This window comes from Dendropsophus ebraccatus, chromosome 9 (assembly GCF_027789765.1).
Source record: "Dendropsophus ebraccatus isolate aDenEbr1 chromosome 9, aDenEbr1.pat, whole genome shotgun sequence".
NCBI lineage: Eukaryota > Metazoa > Chordata > Amphibia > Anura > Hylidae > Dendropsophus > Dendropsophus ebraccatus.
This window is the reverse complement of record NC_091462.1, coordinates 29,991,120-30,017,796: the sequence shown is the minus strand read 5'-3', so window position 1 is coordinate 30,017,796 and position 26,677 is coordinate 29,991,120. Positions and strand designations below refer to the sequence as shown.

Below are 26,677 nucleotides of genomic sequence, written 5' to 3'. Positions count from 1 at the left end.
CACCTTTAAAAGAAACCTAAGGGCATAGCCATGTCCCACTAAGTGTAAGCAATGTATTAATCTAAGTTAGAAGACATAAAGATTGTTATCTATACAAAGCTTTTCAAGGGAACTGATACAATTTCGGGATATTTTGCTGAAAGGCTGTCCTTTTCTTAAAAGGGTTTTCCCATTTCAACTGATATACTTGTAGACCGTATCAAATTAAATATGTTTACATATACATACATATATCCAACTTGTCTCCTCCTGAAATGCTGCTCTTCACCTCCCATTGTTAACAGCTCGTTGTCTAAGGTAAAGAACACGGCTCTGCTCTAAAAGCAGTGGTATGGCTGGTGTGTATATAGGTACAATGTAGATGTATAGAGATAGAGTGTACATACAGTTTACTGTGTAATATATATAAATATGTATACTATATCTATATAAACACCAGCCAGACCACTGCGTTTAGAGCAGAGTGGTGGTCGGTAACCTAGACAAGGAGCTATCAACAATGGAAGGTACAGAGCAGTATATTAGGAGAAGGAGATATGTTTGCTAAATTAATGTAATCACAGAACTATGTAAATGAATCAGCCATACAAGTGTAAAAGGCCTTTACACAGAGAGATTTTTCTGACAGATTTTAAAGCCAAAGCCAGGAACAGGCTATAAACAGAAAACAGGTAAAAAAGGAACGACTAAGATTTCTCCTCTTTTCAAATCCATTCCTGGCTTTGGCTTCAAAAATCAGATAAATCTCCCTGTGTAAACGCACCCTAACTGTTTGTTGACATGAGAATACTTCTCTAACTTTTCTAAGGGAAAGGTAAAGGTGGACACAACTGACATTTACTAAAAGGAAAGAAACTGAGGCTATGTTCACACACTGTCAAAATGACGCAAGTTTTTATTAGACGGACATCATTTAACGGGTCATTATTATAAAACAACGCCCGTTATTCCTATAATGACGGATGTTATTTCATGTTAAACGGTGGCCGTCCAGTAAAAACGACCGCCATGTTAACAGTGTATGAACATAGTCTCATACATATTCAACAAGTCAACAGAGCAAGCAGTCTCTAGTATGCTCATCTCTAATTCCGATCCATCCTAATCTTTCCCTATACATTTTTACTGATCTGTCTTTTATTCCATTACCCTTTATGAGTTATAATGTGTCCCTCAGGTTTGCAATAGGTGTCTCCTTAATAACTAAGTAAAATAAAGCAGAATGTTACAATATTGTGACCTTCAAAAACCTATTTAAATACATAAAGGACTAATGCAAGTGTGAACAGTGGGTGGAACAACTGGCGTTACACTGTGAGAGGGATCGGCACCGAATTGTCCTTCACTTGGTATATCTCTAAATTGTTCTGGTGTATGGATGCTGCCATTTATCCATAACATACTATATAACTACATGAAAAGTTTGCTATTGTTCTGCAAAGGTGGAACCTGTGACAGTATCTGTTAGGAATTTATAGTCATGCCTCATTCTCCCTGCACTGAATCACTGTTTATTACATCTTCATTTATGATGCACTCTAAAAGCCAATAAGGACAGTCAGATAATACTAGAAAAGTGGCTTCTACCGTAGTGATTCCATTACTGGAAAGTATCTGCAGAGTGGCTCATAAAAACACACACACCCCGAGAGACCTGTTTGTTATTAGCGACGAATGACACAAACCGATGACATAATTAATTTCCAAATAATATTCTACACTAGATGGTCTTTATTGATTGTTAAGTGTTTATTGCATGTGAATGCGGCACCCGGTGACTTCATCTATATGGTAATCTGGTAACAGTGACTGCTTTAGAATTGCCCGCCACAATTAGAAATTGATAAAATACCCCAGAAAACGCTAAAGGTCATAAGAAAGTCCTACAAAGAATAACTAACCAACAGCGACATAACAAGGACGAAATATACAGGGGAAGAGTTACTTAGCAAAAGGTGTCGGAATTTGGAAAGTGGAAAATATGGTCAATTTGCCAATTCTTTGGCAATTTTTTCAATTTTTACATACTCTGCAGCTTTGGACAGCCTCTATAAAACAGTGTTATAAAATACACTAAAACATTGGTGTATGTGTAAGGAATAGAGATGAGCGAACCGGGTTCGGGTTCAAGTCGATCCGAACCCGAACGTTCGGTATTTGACTAGCGGTGGCTGCTGAACTTGGATAAAGCTCTAAGGTTGTCTGGAAAACATGGATACAGCCAATGACTATATCCATGTTTTCCACATAGCCTTAGGGCTTTATCCAAGTTCAGCAGCCACCGCTAATCAAATGGCGAACGTTCGGGTTTGGATCGACTCGAGCATGCTCCAGGTTCGCTCATCTCTAGTAAGGAAGTAATAAACTGGTGCAAGGAACAGACATGTGGCTAATGTGCTCATAAAATTGTGGCAAATTAAAGGTTTGCCTAACCTAAATCCTATAGTAATTTTTTGTATTGCCCATGAAATAATAAATTGTGAACATATTTTCTTATAGCTCTTTGATGTGCAATTCCTCTGTTATTTGTACAAGAAATGGATGACTAAATAGTCAAATGGGCGTTACCAGTTTGGGGTGTGTCCTTGCTCTGTCAGGTTTGATTGGATAGTGTCAAACAGTCTAGGGACACGCCCCTTGCTGGTAACACCCAATTACATTTCAAGTAAGCATAACAGAGGAAGGGCAAAACACACAGCTACTGTATAAGACAAGGTATTCCAGAATTAAAAAAGACAGACCACAAGAATCCATAGATCTTGTCATATTTTCTGCTTCCAGAGATGGACTGAGGCGAGGGACCAGTTTCGTCTGTCTGTTGTAATTACTTCATTAACCCCTTAATGACCGCCGCACGCATATTCACGGCGGCCACTAATGGGCTTTATTCCGATGCGTACGCCTTTTAACGGCGGGCGCATCGGAATAAATTACCGCCCGGCGGCGGCTGCAGGACGGGGGATCAGCGGTCAGTGTGACCGCTGACACCCTCCTGTAACTGCCCGGAGCAGGGATTCTCCGCTCTGGGCAGTTTAACCCGTTAAATGCCGCTGTCAAACCATGACAGCGGCATCTAACGGGTCCCGGTGGATCCCGGACGGCGCCGTGGGTCACTTACACGATCGCGATGTCCCGCGGCGCCGTCCGGTCCTCCGATGTCTCCATGGTGATCCCGGGGTCCTAATGAAGGTCCCTGGGGTCACCCTGGAGATGCCTCATGCTGACAGGGGTGGCTGTGGCTATTGCCTGTAAGCATGAGGCATGATACAATACATTGCAGTACATCAGGTACTGCAATGTATTGTATCAGTGATCAAAGTATTTTACACCAGTGTACAGTAATGTACACTAGTGTAAAAGTAAAAAAAAGTGAAAAAAAAGTGTGCAGCGAACACAACACAGCCCCCCCAGCCCCCCCCAATAATAAAGATGCATTACATTTCCCATACACAATAAAACGTGACATAAAATTGATCAAAAACACAAATCCTATACATATTTGTGTATAAAAGTATATCAATAATTACACCGCACGACACACGCTGTAAAAAAAAAATAAAAAAAACAGTACCAGAATAGCAGTATTTTATCAATCTGCTTTAGAAAATACGTTATAAAAGAGATCAAAAAGTCATATACATATAAAACTTGGTATCAATAGAAACTACAGATCTTCCCGCAAAAAATAAGCCCAAAACCAGCTCTGTCGCGCAAAAGATAAGAACGCTATGGATCTTGCAATGCGGCAACAGTTTTTGTGGGTCTTTGCTAGGAAGATAGTTTCTATTGCGCCAAAGTGGTAATAGTTAAAAAAAAACTACACAAATGTGGTATCGCCGTAACCGGAGTGACCCAGAGAATACATGTATTATGTTATTAGTGACCGCAGAATAGTGCAGCGGCGCTGGTAATGCCCGCAGCCCCCTCCTCTCAGCTATCGGAGGTAGCTGAGGGGTTGGGGTAGAATATGGGGTCAGTCCCGGCCAGTCCCCTCACCAGTTCCCTTACCAGTATAACGGCGGCCACCGGTAACAGGCATTGCCAGCGCAGCTGAACGCTTTAATCTCTTCTCACCGTGAATCCACAGTGAGAGGAGATGAAAACATGTCCCCCCCCTGTCCCCAGAATTAACCCTAGTGACCTGGTCACTGACCCTCCCCTCCCTGGGCGGCCATCTGATCCAAGATGGCCGCCGCCATCACTGTGAACAGACTCTGTTCACAGTGATGGATTCCAAAAAATGATCAAAGCTCCATTCTCTCCACCACTGGAGGTGGCAGCCAATCGCAGCTGAGCTTCGGATGACGCTGCAGAGGGCGGCCGGCACTCGGGGAGATCCGCCGGCCTCCCGAAGAAGACGTCACTGCTGAGGATCGGAGACCGTGGACGACACGAGATGCGGTGAGTATAATGCACCACACTTCCGGGTCTAGCGTGGGTGGGGGGAAACACGGGGAAGGGGGCCATTCACAGACATAACATACATTACAAAGTTGTATAACTTTGTAATGTGTGTTATTCTGTGAATAATTTTTTATCGCCGGACAACCCCTTTAAGGCCCAAATAGGCTTGGTCCCTAAGGGGTTAAATCAGCCCTATAGAGAACCTCCTGCCTCTGGGTTCATTGCCAGATATATTCCTTACCTGGTTCACTTACTACTTAGTGAGTATTCCTTAAATCTGGCTCCTTTGTTTATTCCTTTTTGTTCTTTCCCCTTTTTTGTAGTGTATGACCCTTGGACCGATTGACTTTTCTACTTTTTGCTGACTTGTCACTTCTGTGGATATATTGTTCATTACCTGGATTGTGTTGATCTCTCTGTTGCCTGCTTACTTTGTACTACTCTACCGTTCCACTACTGACCCTTTGCCTGGTCTGACTACTCTGTCTATCTGCACCACCTACCGGCAGCTGTATAGTTTAAGTAAGTTGTCTGTGTGTCCTTCGGGTTTAGTCAGGGTCTGCTAGCTAAGTTCCTTTGGCTTTGTCTTTATCAGAACAGTTTACCTGCCTAAGCAGGGCCCTAGTTCCATTAGGAATGCTGCATTAATAATTAAGGCCATCATTCTTTTCCCAGAGAACTCTATGGACTACTATAGTCAAAGGAAAATTGAAAGTGAGGACTAGGAACTGGTCATGCAATGGGAATACAACTGGTTACAGTTACTTGTCTATCTTTGCTAGTTGTATAGATGGTGCATGGAGTGGATCCACATTCTCAATATACCATATACCTGTCCCTTATCCGGTGGATGGAGGATAAGTGTTGATGTTGGGACATTCTGTTCTGTCACTTCTGACACACTTTGCCATAGGGTTGCTGTCTGGGCTCTGCTCTCTGTTCAATGCCATGTACTTCTGCCTGCTGCCGTTCCTGGACTGCCCTGTAAGGTACACATGCTGTCTCTGTTTCTTAAAGGGCCAGCATGCACACACAAAACTTCCTCACAGTCCTTGCCGACACGGAATATAATCGGCAGCTCCATCTGCTTCCTAGCACCTTAGCAATTTCTGGTTCCACTGTGTTCCAAGTAAAGAGGTTTTCAATGAAATCCACATCAATGTCTTGCCCTGTACTGTATCTGCCTTTTCAACTTCTTTCATACACATGAGAGTTAATGCCATAAAAGAGGAGTAGGCAGAGGTAGAAATTAGTGCAACTTGAGCATGCTCGGGTCCTATTGTTTAGCATTTAAATACCGATAGGTTACCAAGTTGGATGCAGCTCTAGGGAGCTTGGAAAAATATGGATATAGCCATAGGCGAACTCCCTAGGACTGCATCCAACTTCTTCAGCCACCGGTATTTAAACGCAAGCTCAAATTGCGTTCATCTCTACCTCTGCCTACTCCTCTTGTATTGCACTGACTCTTTGTAAGATAAAGGATAAAAACCTAGCGGGAACGTAGATTTCAGTCCTGAATTCAGGACCAAACCCATCTGTTACACAACTCCTTTAATGCATACCTGTCATTAAAAAAAACTTTTGACATGTCACAGAGAGATGTCAAAATATGCACAAGCCTAAAGGACAGAAATGGCTGCACATCGCACCCATGGTTGACACGAAAGCTTGTCCAGCTACATTAAAAACTAACATGAGAAGTAAGTATATAATTTGATCAAACCATATTGCCTCATGTACCACGTGCAGGTCTCTGATACACATGAGTCCCTAACCAAACAACACTGTGCCGGTCAGCGAACGCAAACCCCGAAAAGCGTGCGCAAGCAGAGAAGGGGGGGGGGGACGGAAAGGCCCTGCAACCCCAATGTCACAGGACCAAACCCCAAGGGCCCTCCCAAACCCCGCAGGCAACCGAGCAACACAAGTGTGAACAAGCTGTTACCTCTCACCATTGCTTCTGCAGGTAGAGTGGTAGAAAAAAGGAGGTACTTAGCATTTGTACACAGGTGCTTCCTGCTTATTTGGATCACATAGGTCTTACAACGGAGGAGTGCAAAAAGGGACAGAATACATAAAATGTAAGACCCATGTGATCCAAATTAGCAGGAAGCACCTGTGTACATATGGTAAGTACCTCCTTTTTTCTCCCATTCTACCAGCAGGAGCAATGGTTTGTTCACACTTGTGTTGCTTGGTGGCCGCTTTCTCCTCCGGCGGCACCTGCAGGGTGGACCCTTGGGGTTTGGTCCTGTGACATTGGGGTTGCAGGGCCATTCCGTGGCCCCCCTTCCCTGCTTGCGCACGTTCTGCGGGGTTTGCGTTCTCTGACCGGCATAATGTTGTTTGGTTGAGGACCTGCACGTGGTAGATGAGGCAATATGGTCTGATCAAATTATATACTAACTTCTGATGTTGGTTTTTAATGTAGCTGAACAAGCTTTCGTGTCAACCATGGGTGCAATGTGCAGCCATTTCTGTCTATTAGGAGACAGATGTCAAAAGTTTTGATCAGTCGAGGTCTGACCACAACCAATCTGTAGAACGTGTTGGGAGACATTCTCGTTCAGAGCATTCTCTTACGCCTCTGTGTCATGTGACTTGAATGCCATCATAATATAAGTCTATGGGTCCGCCCCTCTCGCTTAGACACAGAGTGGGGAGAGGAATGCACAGTAGCACAGACTTTTCCCAGATCATTCTCCCAAACAGTGAAGACTCAGACCCCAACCAATTAAAACTTTTGTCATGTCTCTGTGACACAGACAAAAAAAGGAAAGTTCAACAGCAACCTGCAAGTGCCAAGACTTACCGCACATACTCTCTCTGTCTACACACAATAAAAATCTGTTCTAAACATTTGAAAAAAATTAGGTTCTTAGCAAACTATTTAATCAAACGGAGTGTACCATCTCACCAAGTTAAGGTGACCTCAGAGTGATGGTCCTACACAAACAATAGCCTCTCTTGGACACAAATTAAGTCTACAAACTGGGCATGGAGGATCCAACTAATGTCTGTTTAAAACATCCACAGGGGATGGGTGGAGTGTAAGCCAACAGGAGGTAGCCATGCACCCCACACCCCTTTTTTATGTCTCTTTGATAAGTCAAAAGTTTTTTCTAATGACAGGTACTCTTTAAGGTTACAAACCCACTTGCCGGATCTGCAGCGAGTCTCCATGCTGCGTTTTTGCAGCGAGACTCGCTGCAGATCCCGGCCCTATACTTTTAATGGCAGACAAACATGCAGCAGGGATGTACATGTTTGTCTGCAGCCCACCCCATTAACCCCCCGGCCGCCGGAGCTGATACTTCACCTGATCCCGGCTCCGGCGGTTCCCGATGTCTTCAGCAAGCCGGAGCGGGGACCAGGTGAAGTATATGCTCCAGCCAGCCGCCCGCAGCCCCGGCCGCCCGATCGCCCCCCCCCCCCCCCCCGCAGCCCCGGCCGCCCGATCGCCCCCCCCGCAGCCCCGATCGCACACACGCCCCCCCGCAGCCCCGGCCGCCCCCCCCTGCAGCCCCGGCCGCCCCCCCCCCGCAGCCCCGGCCGCCCGATCGCACGCCCCCCCGCAGCACCGATCGCACGCCCCCCCCCGATCGAGCGTCCGGGGCTGCGGGGGGCGTGTGTGCGATCGGGGCTGCGGGGGGGCGTGTGTGCGATCGGGGCTGCGGGGGGGCGTGTGTGCGATCGGGGCTGCGGGGGGGGGCGTGTGTGCGATCGGGGCTGCGGGGGGGGGCGTGTGTGCGATCGGGGCTGCGGGGGGGCGTGTGTGCGATCGGGGCTGCGGGGGGGCGGCCGGGGCTACGGGGGGGGGGCGATCGGGCGGCCGGGGCTGCGGGTGGTTGGCTGGAGCATATACCTCACCTGGTCCCCGCTCCGGCTTGCTGAAGACATCGGGAACCGCCGGAGCCGGGATCAGGTGAGGTATCAGCTCCGGCGGCCGGGGGGTTAATGGGGCGGGCTGCAGACAAACTCGCAGCAGGGATGTACATCCCTGCTGCGTGTTTGTCTGCCATTAAAAGTATAGGGCTGGGATCTGCAGCGAGTCTCGCTGCAAAAACACAGCATGGAGACTCGCTGCAGACCCGCCAAGTGGGTTTGTACCCTAAAGGAGAAGTCTGGCAACATTTTTTATTAAAGTATTGTATTGTTCCCCAAAAGTTATACAAATCCCCAATATACACTTATTACGGGAAATGCTTATAAAGTGCTTTTTACCCTGCACTTACTGCTGCATTAAGGCTTCACTTCCTGGATAACATGGTGATGTCACTTCCTGGATAACATGGTGATGTCACGACCCGACTCCCAGAGCTGTGCGGGCTGTGGCTGCTGGAGAGGATGATGGCAGGGGACACTGAGGGACACAGGGCACTGGAGGGACACTGAGCGCCCCTCTGCCCTCATCCTCTCCAGCAGCCACAGCCCGCACAGCTCTGGGAGTCGGGTCGTGACATCACCATTTTATCCAGGAAGTGACATCATCATTTTATCCAGGAAGTGAAGCCTTGATGCTGTAGTAAGTGCAGGGAAAAAAAGCACTTTTAAAGCATTTATTGTAACAAAAGTATATTGGGGATTTGTATAACTTTTCGGGGGCAATACAATACTTTAATAAAATGTTTTGCCAGACTTCTCCTTTAAGTCTCTTAGTGTGGGATATAAAAGGACAAGATTCTGAGGAAAATACCATCATGTCATTTGTTTTTGACTTTCTAAAAAAGATCTATTTAGAAATTATAGATGTCTGTTTCATAAGTGACCAAGAGCTTTTCATCAAGTCGCACAGCTTTCTGAATGTATTTTTGTATGCTGCTGGTTTCTTCCAATTATCTTTGTTTTTCTGTTTTGTGTTTTCAAGGGCAGACAGAAGAAGTGGCCATAAGGATGCTGCAAATGTTCGGAGGTCCCTGCGGTTGACTGCTGGTTCTTCCCTAGGCAGAGAGTGCTAAATGTCTTTCCCTTGCTGCGCATTATCGCAACCAATTGCAACAAAAGAATGAAAACAATTACTTTTTCTGTGGGGTTCACACTGATTTATATTCTTTTAGATGGAATACTAAATTGAAATTCTGTTTATAGTTTTAAAGCAAATAAACAAAACTGCCAAAGTTAAATTCAATTGAATATGATTGCACAATTAAGTCCCTACCTATAAAATGAATTAATGTGATTGTCACGATTTAGCGGTATCCTGAAGTCGATACAAGTTTATATCAACTTTTTTTTTTCAAATGTCCTTATCCTATAATTCCTCTACACTGAATGTATCGTCTTGTATTACGGTAGGTAGGTATTCATCTGTCATCTGCCTTTGCGTAAGTTGACAAAGTTTGGCAGGCAATTAAAGTGTTTTTACCTTTGGATAATTCCTAATGGTTAGAAGTGCCCATTGATGCGGCGGCGGGGTGTCTTTAAGGTAGTGTGGCCCAGAGCCCAGGGGGGCTATGTCTGGCAGCTGGGCATCTGGGCCACTCTCTCCTCTGGTGCTGTTGTTGTTGCAGCGGTGGTCACCCCATGGGGCTGCGCCTTTTTTTAAAGTGTCACTGTCGTTAAATTATTTTTGCAGAAATCAATAGTCCAGGTGATTTTAAGAAACTTTGTAATTGGGTTTATTAGGCAAATATGCCATTATCTGCATTTAAAAAGCCTTTTTCCAGGTCCCCCCTCCTCTCCTTTCTGTCATTCACTGCTCAGAATCAGGAAATCTCGACTGTTTTTTTATCAGTTGGATCCTGTCTGAGCTATGGAGAGGGGAGGGGAGAGGAGAAATAGGAGGAGAAATGCCGGCAGCAGAGAACAGAAAACAAAGGATTACACAACGGGGAGCTATTCAGAGTGCTATTCAGAGGTCAGAGAGGTCAGTGGTGTCTGTCAGAGGAGAGAGCCTGTGATGTTGCTGTAAATTAACTCTTTGTTGTCCTGTTTTGGTGCCTACTTTCCCTCTCTCCATAGGAAAACCATGAAGACAGGGGGGAGAGCTTCAAACTGCTTTTTCATGAAAAAAAAAAAAATTGGCTAATAAACCGAATTACAAAGTTTCTTAAAATCGCCTGTAATATTGATTTCTGCAAAAAAAATGTAACGACAGTGACACTTTAAGTTAGCGACTATAAGGAATGTTGAAGCGGTGTGTAGGCTTGTGCACTTTGATCAAATTGTAACTAATTCCTATATAGTGCTGAGAGGCAGATGAATCAGTGATAAGTATATGAATGTGCGGCCATGTCTGTTTTTCTCCACATAAAAGTCCATTGATAATAAACTGATCATAAAGCTAAAATGTGCCTCTTGGGACCCCACTGATCTGCTGAAATCTTTGGAAAAACTTGAATGGTTCAAGTTTCCTGCAACACCACCACAGGAGATGTTAGGTATAACACAGCATCAATTCCTTTCGAAGTGTTGTAAGAGTGGGAATGTTGGAAAGTAATGATGAAGTTCAGCACTGATCGGCTTATCAAGGGTGCCCTCTCTCTACATAACTCTACTTCTAGGGGAGTACATTTTTCTAAAGGTCCCCATACACTTTAGTGACAAGTTACCAAAACCTGGTGACCTCAGTGGGAGCTGCCAAATGTCTAAAGTGCATAGGAGACAGTTGATGTCTAGGGAGAGAAGGGGCTATCATGTTGGATTTCAGCTGCTTAACTCTAATCAGAGGGATAAGCCACTACAGAGCTGTCTGGCAGTGGCTTATCCCTCCTTTTTCCATTGAGGACGCATAAATGTTTGCTTGTCCTTAAAGTGACTCTGTACTCACAATCTGTCCCCCCAAACCACTTGTACTTTTGCATAGCTGCTTTTAATACAAGATCTATCCTGGGGTCAGTTCGGCAGGTGATGCAGTTATTGTTCGAAAAAACAACTTTTAAACTTGCAGCCCTGTACCAAACGGCCGTGGCCTAGAGTATCTGTGCCCTAACTTTGCACCACCCCTTCGTTCCTCCTCCCCACCCTCCTCATCATAAGGAATGCCCTGGCAGGATTTTTCCTATTCCTCTGGAGTGAAAACTGCACAGGTGCCTTAACGATCTAGCCCATGTGCCGTGTTCACACAGCTGATGAATAGGAGAAAACATGCCTGGGGAATTTCTAATGATGAGGAGGGTGGGAAGGAGGGAGAGGTTGTGCCAGCCTAATGCATACACTCTCGGCCACGGCCGTTTGGCACAGGGCTGCCAGTTTAAAAGTTGTTTTTTAGGACAATAACTGCATCACCTGCCGAACGGACCCTCAGGCCAGATCTATGTTGCTGCCCATGGTGAAACTAACAATTCATTCCATACTTGATATTAGCTATTCAGTCTCCTCCCCCCAGATTTTTTTTAATTCTTTTTTTAAGGCTGTGTTTATAGATCATGGATTTTTTTTATTAAAGCTCTTTTTATTTATTAAAGGTTACAATCTCGTATAGAAAGTGCAAAGGATATAGTAACCATAAAAGAGAAAAGAAGTGCCATCTCCTGTAAGTTACAGGTGTTCCGTAAAGCATTTACAATGGTTATTGTCCTCTCAAGACTGCAGCTCATCAGCAAAATCAACTGAAAGAACAACAATCTCAACATACAACAACTTACACTCCATCAAGTGTGAACACTAAGGTTGTAATAACATATTGCCATGTCGATCAGTGGTAGGAAAAGTATCCTTTTGTGCCAACAACTATCAATGTGGAGGAAGTTTCAACGCTCCCAAGGAACCCTTGAAATCCTCATTTAACGAATGTGAAGGGCTTTAGAGCGGAATGTATTTTAGAGATAGTAAACCATGGCGTCCTCCATTTACAGAAAAAGTTTTTGGTTTGTTTGTTGTTATGTTTTAAAACCTCCACTCTATCCGGAAAAAAATGGCTGCTTGTGAGAAATTTGGAAAGTGTAAAGAAAGCCATTCTTTCAACAAACATTGCTTAAAGTGACTCTGTACCCACAATCTGACCCCCCCCCCCCCCAAAACCGCTTGTAACTTCGGATAGCTGCTTTTAATTCAGGATCTGTCCTGGGGTACGTTCAGCAGGTGATGTAGTTCCTGTCCTAAAAAACAACTTTTAAACTTGCAGCCCCGTGCCCAACAGCCAGGGCTTAGAGTATCTGTGCCCTAACTTTGCACCACCCCTCAGTCCCTCCTCCCTCCCAATCCACCCTATGTTCAGTATTCACACAGGGGAGGGATAGAAGACAATCTGCCTGGAGCATTCCTAATGATGAGGAGGGACGGAGAAGGGGTGCCAGCCTAATGCATACACAAACTAAGCCCCGGCCGTTGGGCATGGAGCTGCCAGTTTAAAAGTTGTCTTTTAGGACAATAACTGCATAACCTGCCGAACGGACCCCAGGACAGATCTTGGATTAAAAGCAGCTATCCGAAGGTACAATCGGTTTGGGGGGGGGGGGGGGGACATAATGTGGGTACAGATTCACTTTAAAGGGAGGGAAGTGTTTTTAGTAAAAAAAAAATTAACTCAAGAAAAAAAGGACACAGTGAAAGGTTAGTTGGGGAAAAGATCAGAAGCAACATGAGAAAATATTACTTCACTGAAAGAGTAGTAGATGCTTGGCACAAACTTCTGGCAGATGTGGTTGGTAAATCTACAATAAGTGAATGTAAACCTGCCTGGGATAACCATATATCTATCCTAAGATAATAAAAAGCGAAATACTAGAAGGGCGGACTAGATGGACCAGGGGGGCTTTTTCTGCTGAAAATCTTGTATGTTTCTATACTTCGTCAATGTCACTATTGAATGAATTATCGGAGGCAAATGAGCTGCCAATCTCTTGTGATTTGGTCAAGAAGGGAAGGTGAAAGCATAGATAGAATGAACAAGTTTTAATTGTGTCTCCCGCCAGATCTCATTCTTAATGTGTGATCGAAAATGGTTATTACCTTCTAAGGTATAGTGTAAAACATTGGGATCATCCAGCCGTTCCACCCACTTATTACCTATATAAACAGGTTTATAGAAAACACCTGACCGAGTAGGGTATAGAGAATAGAAAGTGATTGGCCTGGGTACAGGTTCAAATTTGTTTTCAGGGATTTCTTTGAATATTTCGACTAGGCGAGTAGAGTAACGGGAGTGAATTTCTTTGTATTGCAGAAAATGTATTAGGGGAATACCATATTGCGCTTCCAATTATATCTGCGTAAGCCACCTATGCTCTACCATGGTCCAAAGGTCCTGTACAATTCATATTCCCTGTTGCTTCCATTTTGTAAAGAGTTGGCAAGTATGTCCCTCAACGAACTTCCCCCAGTTCTGATTATGCTGCTTTGTGCTGAAGACGAAGAAATCTGCGTCTGAGCTGTTCCCTCCCCCCCCTCTCCCCCCCCCCCCCCCCCCCCCCCACACACACACACTCCTCTCCCCTCTTTTCTGAGACAGCTCATGTAAGCAAATCCCTGGCCAGCTGTATGTGAAACTTTGTACCAACGTTGTAATGCCAGGATTATAAATCACAGTCAGTTAATCAACAACTTGACCTCAGATTTACCCTTCCAGCATTACAAAGAAGGTATTAAGCTGCAGATACAGCCTGGAAAGAGAGGGGGAGGAGGGGAAGACAGAGAGAAAGGCTCACACAGAAATTTCTTTGTCCTCAGGAAAAAGCAGCAGGAGCAGAACTGGGGGAAGGAGGCTGAATAGATAATAACAAGTATGGAAGGAATTCTTAGTCTCACCATGGGCAGCAACATATGAAAAGTCATGTTTGAGCAGAATACCCATTTAATAATAAGGGTTAGCGCATTTTCTTTTGTTTCTTATTTCAAATGAAATATAATAGATTTACAAGCAAAAGTAAGCTCTGATTTATAGCTTTCTGCAAAACCTTAAAACCTTAAAATCTCAGCTCCAACCTGGGTAGAGGCCAAAAAAGAAAAAAAAGCTTAATAACCTGTAGTCTAAAGATCAGGTAATGAGCCAAAATGCCAACAGGTGCGGCTGAATACATGACTCCGACTGTCTAATTCTAGCCGACAAGAAGGTGTTATTGATTTCCTTGAAGCAAAAAGCAGTATACAAGCTGCATGTAATCTGTGCCTTTCCCTTCAGAAGAGAGAACGAAGGAAGATTGTTCTTAAGCTTTTATTTAGCAGTAACGCTTTTATTGCTAGCTTTTTAGAGTATTTCAGTGTATTTAGGTAGGAGTCAATACTGAGCCATTCATTTCCAAAAGTAGACAGGCGTGGGTGAACTGGATAGGAAGAGTTTGTGATGAGAGCAATATGAATAGAGCCAGGGATACATGGGCGACACTGGTGGAGCAATACTGTGTGATCAGAATCAGGTGGGGGTCATCCCACTCATTAGATGCCATCACCAGTTGCCAATGTCGTAAGATTCACAGGCCAACTCATTATGTCTAGTCACCCCGACAGCGTGTAAAGCACTTCTATGTGATTTGCCAACATAGTCCTGGCCTTAGGCCACTGGAATAAAACAAAGTGTTGTAATTCAGTTAACTCCTGAATATCTTTTTATTAGCTTGAATTAGGTAGAATGGTCTTTACTAGTGTTAAGGAGAGATACAACCTATGGCTGTATGCATGTTTTCCAGGACTCCCTAGGGCTTCATCCAACCTCTGCAGCTGTGCGGAGTCAAATGCTGAGCTTTTGGATTCGGTGAACATTGCCGAACTCGAACAGTTTGGGCTCTCCGCGCAACACTAGTCCTTTACCAATTTAAAGTTCATTGCTAGGCCACTATGGATTAAAATGCACCCTATTAAACAGGCTCCAGTTATGGGTGCTAATAGACCATACCTACCTCACTTATGAACTGTTGAACATATGAACTTTTATGTGAACTGTATATTTTTTGAACTATATATTTTTTGTACTATATATCCAGCAAAACTCCTATTTTATTTCAAATTTTATTTTTATTTTCTATTTTGTATTTAATTTTTTGCTTTTTTTCACAGTTGTTTTACCAATATTTTCCTTTTTTTCCCCTTCCTTTTTCTATAAGTTGTGCACAACTGAAACTACATGTGTGATATTTTATCCTGGAATATTACCAATTATATATATGATTAAATGTACCTTTCTTTCATAGAGGCATTCTACTCTATTTAACTATATTATTTTACCCTGCCTAGAGGACCTTAGCACTCCTTCTCTTAAAATATACACCTGCTGGAAGCAGGTGTAGATTTGGTAGGCCGGGAGCAGGGTTGGTCGCCCAGCCAGCTGGATTTACTAAAACCCATGTGTCTATCTGGCCAGAAAAAGGATGTGGGGCCTAATTTAAGACTGGCATATATGTAAGCTGGTCTTCTTAAATCCCCTTCACACATCTAAGCTATCGGCATCATGTTATAGAGCGAGGTGAGTTGAGAAGATTGATATATGTCTTTATGGCAAAAGATTCAGTATAAATTGTAATTTATTGATTAAAATCTGTGATGTTTTCATGCTAAGGAGTCCAGTGGGTGATCCTATCATTGAGTGACACCGCCCACTGGACTCCTAAGAATAGCAAGAGCAGGGATTTCAATAGACAAGTTACAAGTTATGCTTAATCTTTTCCCACAAAGATATACAGTGGTGCCTTGGATTACGAGCATAATTTGTTCCGGGACCGTGCTTGTAATCCAAATCCACTCTCAAACCAAAGCAAATTTTCCCATAAGAAATCATAGAAATGCAGACAAATGGTTCCACACCCCAAAAATTATTTATTATTCTAAATAACATGTTAAACTAATGAAACAAACATTCAAAAACAGCAGAATATGTGATATTATAAATTACTGTACAGTAATGGAGAGGATGGGAAACACAAGGGCGGACAGAGACTGCAGGGAGCATGAAGGAATGAGCAGGGCAGATGTGGGCACATACATGCAGCACTCTCTGTCCGGGGAGAGAGGGGTTACAGCTATGAAGAGATTACCTCCACAGTCCTGTCCCCTGATGCAATCCCCAGCCTGACGTGGATCTGCCATGATTTGGAAGGTGAGGGAGACTCCCTGGGTCAGAGTACAGTGCTGTAGACCCCGCTATGCAGACCATCCCCTCCCCCACTCAATCTGCTCAGTTCTTCCTGCTCTATAACATGATGTCTATATATTAGATAGCATTGTCTTGGTGACCGGTTTAACAAGGTTTTTCCAGGAAAACGCTATTGATAGCCTATCCACTAGTAGGTGACAATAAACTATTTTTTATTATTTTCCATACAACCCCAAAAATATACATAAAATATATATAATTGCCCGGAGTACTCTTTTAACTTTTTGATGGTCTCAATGTAATAAAAATGGACTGAAGCATAGACAAAAAAACAATAAACATAAATGCGATTACGTTACAAGGATGCAACATTTGTCGCCACTGAAGCTACAATAAATTTAATTTCAATTATTTTTTGCAGTCATTTGCGAGGTTCGAACACCAAAGAAAACAAGTTTTGTTTAATAAGAGACATTCGCCTTCTCCTTTCATAGCGCGGTTTGTAAATGATATTTACGCGATGTGCTGGTACGCAGCCACCTTTTCTAAACTAATTGCTTTACGTACTTCAGAAATGTAATTAAAATGAATGTCTCTGCAAAGTGACTACAAGCCATACTCATTTGTTTATTTGATTCCTTAATCACCAGGCATTTTCTCAATTTATATGATCCAGCCATCTGCAGCTCTCTGCTTGGAAATGATAGTTGTGCTGAGTTTGTTAAATGTGCTACTCTGTATGAACAAGACCCAAACAAAATAAAGCAAAAGAAAAGATACTGGGGGAGATTTATCAAACATGGTGTAAAGTGAAACTGGCTCAGTTGCCCCTAGCAACCAATCAGATTCCACCTTTTTATTTTCCAAAGAGTCTGTGAGGAATGAAAGGTGGAATCTGATTGGTTGCTTGGGGCAACTAAGCCAGTTTCACTTTACACCATCTTTGATAAATCTCCCCCACTGTGTATAACGTATACAGGTATATAGTGATACAGTGGTTTCACTTGAATATGACATTTTCACCAGTTTTTCCCTCAGTAGGATCCATCTTTAATTTTAAGTTGCCCCTCAGCTGGTGGGTGGAAAAGACCAGCTGCCACAAATGTCTTTTATAGACTGCACAAATTGCTCCTCTCTATATCTACAGCTTGTCCTGAGAAGCAGCAACAGCATGGAGATCATTATAGAGCACTAGTATAGAGTAATAGAGTACTAAGCAGTGTTAATCCAGCACTAAGAAGATCCTATATGCGGTAAAAGCTTCTGTTGCCTCTATGCAGTGATACTATTTCATTCATATAACTTGTATATGGCATTTTTTTTACTAGATTTCTGCTCTGGAGGCTCCATTTGCAATTTTTTAGTTGTCCCTGAGAAAGTGGGTGGTAAATAGCTTCTATGACGTCTCTATACATTGCATATACGTACAGGAAAAGATGGTGCTCCTGTATGTCTTTATAGCATACTGTATGTCTTTATAGAAGCAGAATGGATAACCTTATAGAGCAGTACTGAGTAGTGTAAGCTGCAAATTTAGTACTAAGCAGAGATCTATTAATCAATATAAGCTCCTGTTGCTGCACTGAAGTACCTCCACCCCCCCCCCCCCCTCTCCATTCTTCCCCATTCCAACACCCTCACATCCTCCATATACATATATAATGTAATTGCATAGCTGGCTGTCAATTTTTCTCAGACTGAATGATGAAATTAAGGTTGAAAGGGGGGGCAGAGAAAACAAGTCTATTAAGCAGAGACAGAGGTATTTTTCAATGATAAGATATATTACAAAGTTTGCTATATTTGCTTATAATATTTATGAAAAGTTTGCTAAAACAACAGTGATCATTTAAGAAATAGCCTACACGTGCTTGTGTTACATCCATACTAAGGTAAAAAAAATAAAAATATTTGGGACATCCATATAATTAGAGAAAACAAAACAAAACAAAAAAAATCCCTAAGATTAAATGCAAATTTATGTTCAATCACATTTTGAGTCCCGCATAGAAAGCAGTCCAGGAAATGGCCAGAAGTAGTCTCAATTAGACTATGTTCAGCTCATGAATGTGAATGGGCCTACTAGGAACACATCGGGTTATACATCCATTTTACCTTTTTACATTGTGTGAATGCAACCTGATCAGTACTGCTCTGTAATGTCCTCCCTGCTATTACTGTTTCTGAGGACATGCTATAGAAATACAGGAGAGCAGGACACCCTTTTCTGTGTGTGCAGTGTATGCAAGACATCCCAGAGTCCAGTCTCTGCCCACTAGCTCAGAAACAGCTAAAAAGTAGAAGCCTACCGAGCAGGAGTCTGATAAAAAATGTCATCTGAAAGTCATAGAAATAGTGTTACTCCTCAGAAACATACACGACAGCTTATCCTGAAAAGTTTGGTAAGAGGTTAGTGACCCTTTAAGAAAAACATACTTCTCTATCCCATACGTCTTAAATGTGATATGAGCCGGGCCTCTGCTTTCATACAGCGGGTCCTGCTTGTGACAAGAAAAATCAGCAGTGCAATGTTCTGTATCCAATTCGCTTTCTCTTACATATTCTGGTGTCAGCTCAAATGCGAGCAAGGACAAAACTTTACTTTTGTTTCGAGATTTATAAAGGTGAACTCCGAGCTGCGGTACATATTAAAATTCCAATAAAGCGAAAGGTCTTTGAATTCTCAGCTACACATAACACCTTGTCTGTCACTCATTTCCTAATTTGTCTAATAGATTTTCAGGTCCAGACACGTAAGCCAATCTCTGAGGGAGGATGCTGAATACATAATACATCCTTGTATCGAGCAAAAGGATGTTTGTCTGGTTCTTACCGTCGGCAAACAGAGTAGACTGGCTGGAAGGTGCTAGATACCGAGGCAAATTCACAAAAAAGTTGTGGAAGTATTTAGTCTGTGAAAATGGTGGAAAAGCTATATGCATATATGCGCTGATGCGTGCATGCGAGTGGTGTGGTCCAATTTTTAAACCACCGCCCGGTTCCTGCCATTTGCACTGGTTTCTGATATGCAGTTCGGCCTGCAGTGCTCCGATATCCTCTCCCCTATGTGACGCGCCTCTATCAGAATCAAGTCTGGCCGCGTCACAGAGAGAAGGGGAAATCAGAGCAATGGGACTGGCACAAATGGGGGAAACCAGGCGGTGATTTAAAAAATGGACGGTGTCACTAGGATGTACATGTAGGCGCCGACCCAGTTGTATGAAAAAATTTCACTAATCAAAGTGGTACATTCGCTTTAAGCGGTTGTCTCATAAAGGCAGCCATTGTCCTCTCCATATGAACTATTAGGGATTCCTCCCCTTAAATCATAGAGAAGTCCCATAAACAGAGGTTTTGTTTGATGGATCTTATTAGACATCCATGTATTACGCGAATGAACATTCATTGGATTGGCCACCATGCAGTATCACTCAAATGAGACTGAACAAAAGTACAAAACACAGCTTAAAGAGGATGTACCACCAGGTACATCCTCTTGAATTTAACAGACTGATAGAATGGCGCCGTCATGGGAAAGCCGGTGCTGCAGTCCGTTTTTGAAACTGCGGCCCGGTTCCCGTGTATGGCGCTGTTCTATCCAGCGGTAGCGGGCCGTGCTGAAGCACTGGAGGTCGTCCGGCCCGCCCCCAGTGGGAGGGCATTCCCTCCCCTCTATGACGCGGCTCCATTGGAATCAATGGAGCCGCGTCATAGAGGGGAGGGAATTCCCTCTCACACGGGGAGGCGGGCTGGCCGACCTCCAGTGCTTCACACGGACCGCGGCCCCGGTTTCCCCATGACGGCACCGATCTATCGGTCTGTTAAATTCAAGAGGATGTATCTGGTGGTACATACTTTTTACCGTAGTGAATGGCTTATGTTTTACGACTTAGGTCTTCTGCACACATCCATATAGGGTGTGGACCATAGGGCATGGACGGCCCACGGTGTGTCATCAATGGCGGTTCGTAATCATGTATCATGAGGTTGTGAAGGTGACAAAAGGCTCTGGGTAAATGCACGGTCATGTGTATTGGCCCATAGGCACTGTATGAAGATCCTAAATAACGGCTATGTGCAAGAGGCCATGTATAGTATGTAATAAAGTTTATTTATTGAAAAAAAGGAAAGAAAGAAACGCCAATCCATTTCTATGTGTCATTTATTAGAATTTTTTTGCGACTCAAACAAAGTAGGGTTGCCCTCTTTACCTCCAACTTGGAATGCTACAAGCATCATTGAGATTAATGTTGAGCAAAACTCCAATCAGTGCGACTGAACCCGAACCTGATGGCTCGGCCATTGATTGCTTTAGGCTGCATAAATTTCTGCCATTTTCAAAGTGTTCCACTTGCCTGGTCCTAAGACTGTCATCCTGGTAATTTTCCGCCAGCAAAAACACTTTGAGGCTATCTTCACACTACGTAAACTATGGCCGTAGTTTTGCAGGGTGGAACATAACCTTACTTTCAGTGAATTCCGGCCGCAGAAAGACCTGTCAGTTCACACAGTGAAGCGAGCGGCTCCGGTCGCTTGCTTCACTGTGGGCAATGGGAAGCTCTGATGCGGGCGCGCATCAGAGCTCCGCGGCCGAAAGATCATCCGGATGATCCGGCCAGAGACCGGTCTCTTACGTAGTGTGAACATAGCCTCAAAGTGGTAGTTATACATGTCGCCTAAAGCAATCGATGGCCAAGACAGCAGATATGGGATTGGCCTCATTTACTAGAGTTTCACCTATCTTGGAACAGGTAAATGGTTTATTTAACTGTAAAAACATGGCTGCCTTCTTTTAAAAAATAGCCCCACGCCTGTGCAAGGTTCAAGTAAAAAGAACAAGAACCAAGCAGCAATATTACACTACTGAAATTCTTTTTTTTGTGTGTGTGTATATTTTTGTGTGTGTGTGTATTTTTGTGTGTGTGTATATTTTCTAATCAATTCGCTTTGTTTTGCGAAGCGAATTCCTGACGATTTGTTAAGGAAATTGGCAAGAATAAATAAGTAAAAATGGTGCCGCACATGCTGTCTGGAGCGTCACTGGGCAGGAGAAAGGGATTAACCCTAATCCCAAGCACCCGCCCAATCAGCTGCAGGCCCCTCTGTGATGTCAGCATTAGAGATGAGCGAACTGGATTCGGGTTCGAGTCCATCTGAACCCGAACGTTCAGCATTTGATTAGTGGGGGCTGCTTGGATAAAGCTCTAAGATTGTCTGGAAAACATGGATACAGCCAATGACTATATCCATGTTTTCCACATAGCCTTAGGGCTTTATCCAACTTCAGCAGCCACCGCAAATCAAATGCCGAAAGTTCGGGTTCGGATGGATTCGAGTATGCTCGAGGTTCGCTCATCTTGAGTCAGCATCTCCCACTCCCCCTCTATATAAGGCGGTGTGGAGGAGAGAGCAGGATGGCAGCAGGCAGTTAGAGCAGAGCAGGGAGAGACTAACAGAGTGATATAGGGACAGAGAGGAGGGGAATGGCGGAAATTGAATTATTGACTGGCTGATTGACTTTTTTTAAATTATAATTTTCCGATTTTTGACACTTTTACAACAACATGCTTTAACAATCCGCTCATCTGTAATAATCCCAGTATTGTAGCTTCTATAGTTTAGCTGTTTTAATGAAATTCGTTAAGAATTTGTGAATCTTAACAAATTTGACCGGAAATTCGCAAATAGAATTTCCGGCTGCTTCGCTCCTCTCTGTTTTGTAGCATTAGTCTTCCTTTAAGGGCTCTTACACGCTGCCTACTCTGCTACCACAGCACATTAAGCAAGAACCTACTTTTGGCTGCACTTCTCAAGATCATTGAAAAGTCACAGCTGATAATATGCACAGGAGTCTACTGCCTATAACCAGTGAACTGAGATGAAGTGCCCTCCACACTCCATAACAATCCCAATATGTCCCAGCAGTCCGCCTTTGTGGTTGCATTGATGAGGACATCGCTCTAAAACCCAGCTCCTATTAGACAGTCACAATGTTCTTTTAAAAGGCGTCTGTCATTTCTCCACCATCACTGATCAAATCTCCGGGTGAAAAATGTTCTAAACATGCATCTTGTAAAACAGCCATACTTTATTCCTGCCAGAGACGGACTGCTGGAGTGTGAAAGAAACTCATTAAAAATCTCTTACTGTGATCCCACAAAGAAGAAGAAAACATAATGAAGTATTCAGCGAGCCTACAGCCACTTTTATGTATGACAGCAATTAATCTTGACAATAAGTCATCGGAGATTATTAATCCTCGTCACACCGAGATATTCCAAAAGGTTAAAGAAAAATGTATATTCCTATTACTGTGGCTTACAGGACAGGAACAAATAGTGACAAGCCGATTCCATTGTGTCTAGAGATGACAATGGCTTCGCTGTATTTGAAGAGACACAGTATATTTGCATTTTTATAAAATGAAGAGATTCAAGGGCTATGAAGATCTTTAAAAAGAACTTTTTTTTTCTTGCTTTGTACTTATCATGTTACAAAAGTACTTTCTCCATAGGTCTTTATTAAAAAATAAGGTTTATTTTGTGTTCTACAGCTTCTGTTATTAGTAAAGTCCATCAGAAAAGCTATTCTCTGGGGAGCTCCTTATCGGCCTTTCTTTCCACTACTGAGAATATTAATAATTATTATTAAAAATAACATTAAGCTGATTTACGACCACATTAAGATTATCCTTTATCTGGACATGAATCAGATTAGAAGCTGGCGCAGGAGAGAAGAGAAAGGCTGATAAGAAGGTCAGATAATATCTTCTCTGATGGAGTTTACTGATAAAAGAATCTATAGAACACAAACAAAACTTTTTTTTTTTTTTTTAATAAAGACATCTGAAGACAGTACCATAATAAATACAAAGCAAGAAAAAAGGATTTTTAAAGGTATCAAAAGATGATACTATCCTGTCTTAATGTCATTCGGAGAGCTTTGCTCATTTGAAAAGTACAGAACATATTAAAAGGGTACTCTGGCGGAAAAAAAATTACAAAAATCAACTGATGTCAGAAAATTATACAAATTTGTAAATTATTTCTATTAAAAAATTGTAATCTTTCAAGTACTTATCAGCTGCTATATGTCCTGTGTGACACAGTGCTCTCTGCTGCCACCTCTGTCCATGTCAGGAACTGTCCAGAGCAGCAGAAAACCTGTCCTGCTCTGGACAGTTCCTGTCACAGACAGAGGTGGCAGCAGAGAGCACCATATTAGACTGGAAAGAATACACCACTTCCTGTAGGGCATGCAGCAGCTGATAACTACTTGAAAGATTGAAAATTTTGAATGAAAGTAATTTGTTTACTAATTTGTTTAACTTTCTGTCGCCAGCTCATTTGAACATATTTTTTTTTTCAGTTAAACCCCTTTAAATGGAGATGAAACACTATATCCTATATGGTAAGGCTGTGCTTAACGCAAAGAAACCTATATAGAAAGCCTGTTTTCTGAAAGGGTGCTGAAATGGTGGAGGGCGGCATAGTGAAGATCGGAATCAAAACTTTTCGTGGTATTATTATGCCAACAGCCCCCATACTGGTAATGTCACCATTAAGCTTGTCCCCACCTCTTGACAATTTAAAGCTTCAGAAGATAAATATGATTTTGCATGTTCTCACCATGACTATTAGGAGGCAGGAATATGGCTAACCTGAGTAATAACTCCCTTTTCTTCCATGGGTCCCACATCGAGTGTAGATGATACAGTACCCTTTATAGCTCATACATTCATCTTCACTATACTTAAAGAGGTATTCCAGGGGGGGAAAAGTAGGAGATTGCAGGGGCGTCCGACCTCTGTGCCCCCCACCGATCTCCGTATTGGGCCTCTGGCTTCTGTATTATTAATAGAGCCATGGGTACGGCGTGTGACCCGCGGATCCATCCATTCCTATGGAGCCGAGGGAAAGAATAGAGCCAAGGGTCTCATGCCGTACCTGTGGCCCTATTCAGTACACAGAAGCCGGAGCCTGAAGCGGAGCTCGGGAAGGGGGGGGGTACAGAGGTCGGACCCCCCGCAATCTCTTATTTTTAGTATAGTGAAGATTAATGTATGAGCTATAAAGGCTACTGTATCATCTACATATGATGTAAGACCCATGGAAGAAAAGGGAGTTATTGCTCAGGTTAACCATATTCCACAGGATAGGGGAAAACTCAGCTCAGCAATGGACTCAGTATACCTGTGCATTTCAGGTTTGGTCAATTTATTCTTAATTTTATTAAAGCGTTTAGCCACTTTATAGTAAAATAGTTCAGTGTACAGTATTAGTAAGTGTACTCACTGAATATACTGACAGCAGCTCCCTGTGTACCTCATAGAGCTAATATCAGACTCCCCTCCTCCAGGTTGTGCTGCCCTGCTCTGTGGCGAGTCTGTCCATAAGACATGAGGGAGCATGTGACTAGTGTTCTTCACTGAGCCTGTATTTGTCTATGGAGGACACTGGGGGTGGGGCATAGTCACATGTCCCTCCATGTCAGCCATCTTATGGACAGCCTCACCACAGAGCAGGACAGCCAAGCCTGGAGGAAAGGAGTCTCATTTTAGCTCTATGATGTACACAGTGATCTGCTGTCAGTAAGTAATGTGAATACACTTAGTTATACTACACACAAAACAATTTTACTATAATGTGGCCAACCCCTTTAAGCAATATACAGTATATGGGGGCGGCTAGCTGCCAGTAGTGCAAATACCTCTAAACACAAAACCACAAAATCTGCAAAAGGTCATAGAAACAACCCTAATAAATAACGAGAAAATAAAACGGTATGACTCTTCAGTCTTTTATAATTTGTTATGTGTTGTAAACAAACTTGTCTTTAAAAAGACAGCTCCATATCCATCAAAGGTGGATTCAGCGGGTTAGACTGACACTACTATAAATGAACAGCAGATCACATTGAAAAAGTCTGCGACTATAATGGTTGTAAAGAGATTTGTCCTCAAGAAGACACAGACAGTATCCATCAGGAGGAGATGTGTAAAAGCACAAGGCCAAAAACAGTGGCGTCCCGAGGTGTTTCACTACACTCCTCCTGTCACTACACCGACTGCTTGGAGTTTCTTTGCTTCAAAGCTCCATAATGGTTGTTAGACAAGTCACCCCCAAACTTTCACTTTAATTGAGAATAAACTGTGAAACCTTGAATTACGAGCATAATTCGTAATGGCAACGGTCTTGTAATCCAAATCACTTGCGTATCAAAGCAAATTCTCCCATTAGAAATAATTGAAACACGAATCATTTGTTCCACAACCCAAAAATAAGTTCTGTATAAAATAAAGAAGACAGTAACAGTGAAGAAGGGGTTAATCGGTTAACTCTCCCTCCACACACAACTCCCCAGGTGGCTGCAGACCTGCTGGTGCTGGTTTTAGTGCTGGCTGCATGGAGCAGCTATTGGTGAAGGGGTATTAATTCAGGGGCAAGAAGGAGGCAGAAATGACCCGGATGAGCCCTGGGGAGAGACGGAAGGTGTCCGATCCCTGGCAGAGTTGATTGGGTAGCAGTGAGTTAAAATAGGAGGGCTTTCGACCAAGTACAGTATCAGGATGGGGACACAGGGGGGGGCTCATATTACCAAATCTTTTACAAAGTTTCAAATTTTTTTAAATTGTTGACTTGTCTGGAAATCGCTTTCAAGCCAAAATACTTGTAATCCAAGGTTTCACTGTATCCAGTTAAGGGGGTTACCCAGCGCTACAAAAACATGGCCACTTTCTTCCAGAGACAGCAACGTTCTTGTCTCCAGCTTGGGCGGGGTTTTGCTGCTCAGTTCCATTGAAGTGAATGGAGCTCAATTGCAAACCACACCTAAACTGGAGACATGAGTCGTGTTGTCTCTGAAAGAAAGTGGCCATGTGTTTGTAGCGCTGCATAACCCCTTTAAGTTTGCGCTATATGCAACCTGTCACATTATTTAAAAATAATTTGTGAAATGTGGAATCCGCTGCCACCTAGTGGTAATCTTATGTCAAGGTCAGAGCAGGTGATTCTATGCATGAATCCGTTAGACGACCACAATGGACGGATGGAAGGCCCTAGGGCAGGGGTAGGGAACCTTGGCTCACAGGAATATCCTGTTGAGGTTAGGAGCAGTCAAGCAATACAGTGTACTAGGTAAGGTGGTGGGAGTAGAGAGACATTGCTACAATTGCTACAATATTCTGCTGCATTGTAGGACCTATTGGCTTTCACTCCAGGCCTAGTGGTCACAGAAGGGTACTGCAAGCCCTACCCACAGTTTCATCCTGGGCTGTAATTAAGGTTGGCTGCGCATGTATCTGTA

At 43.2% G+C, this 26,677-nt stretch overlaps 1 protein-coding gene across 2 annotated transcripts in view; it reads right to left on the bottom strand.

Moving 5' to 3' along the window:
* The window catches only part of STK39 (serine/threonine kinase 39), a 259,852-nt gene that overhangs the window by 103,086 nt on the left and 130,089 nt on the right, over positions 1-26,677 (bottom strand). The gene's annotated exons all lie outside the window — the stretch shown is intronic.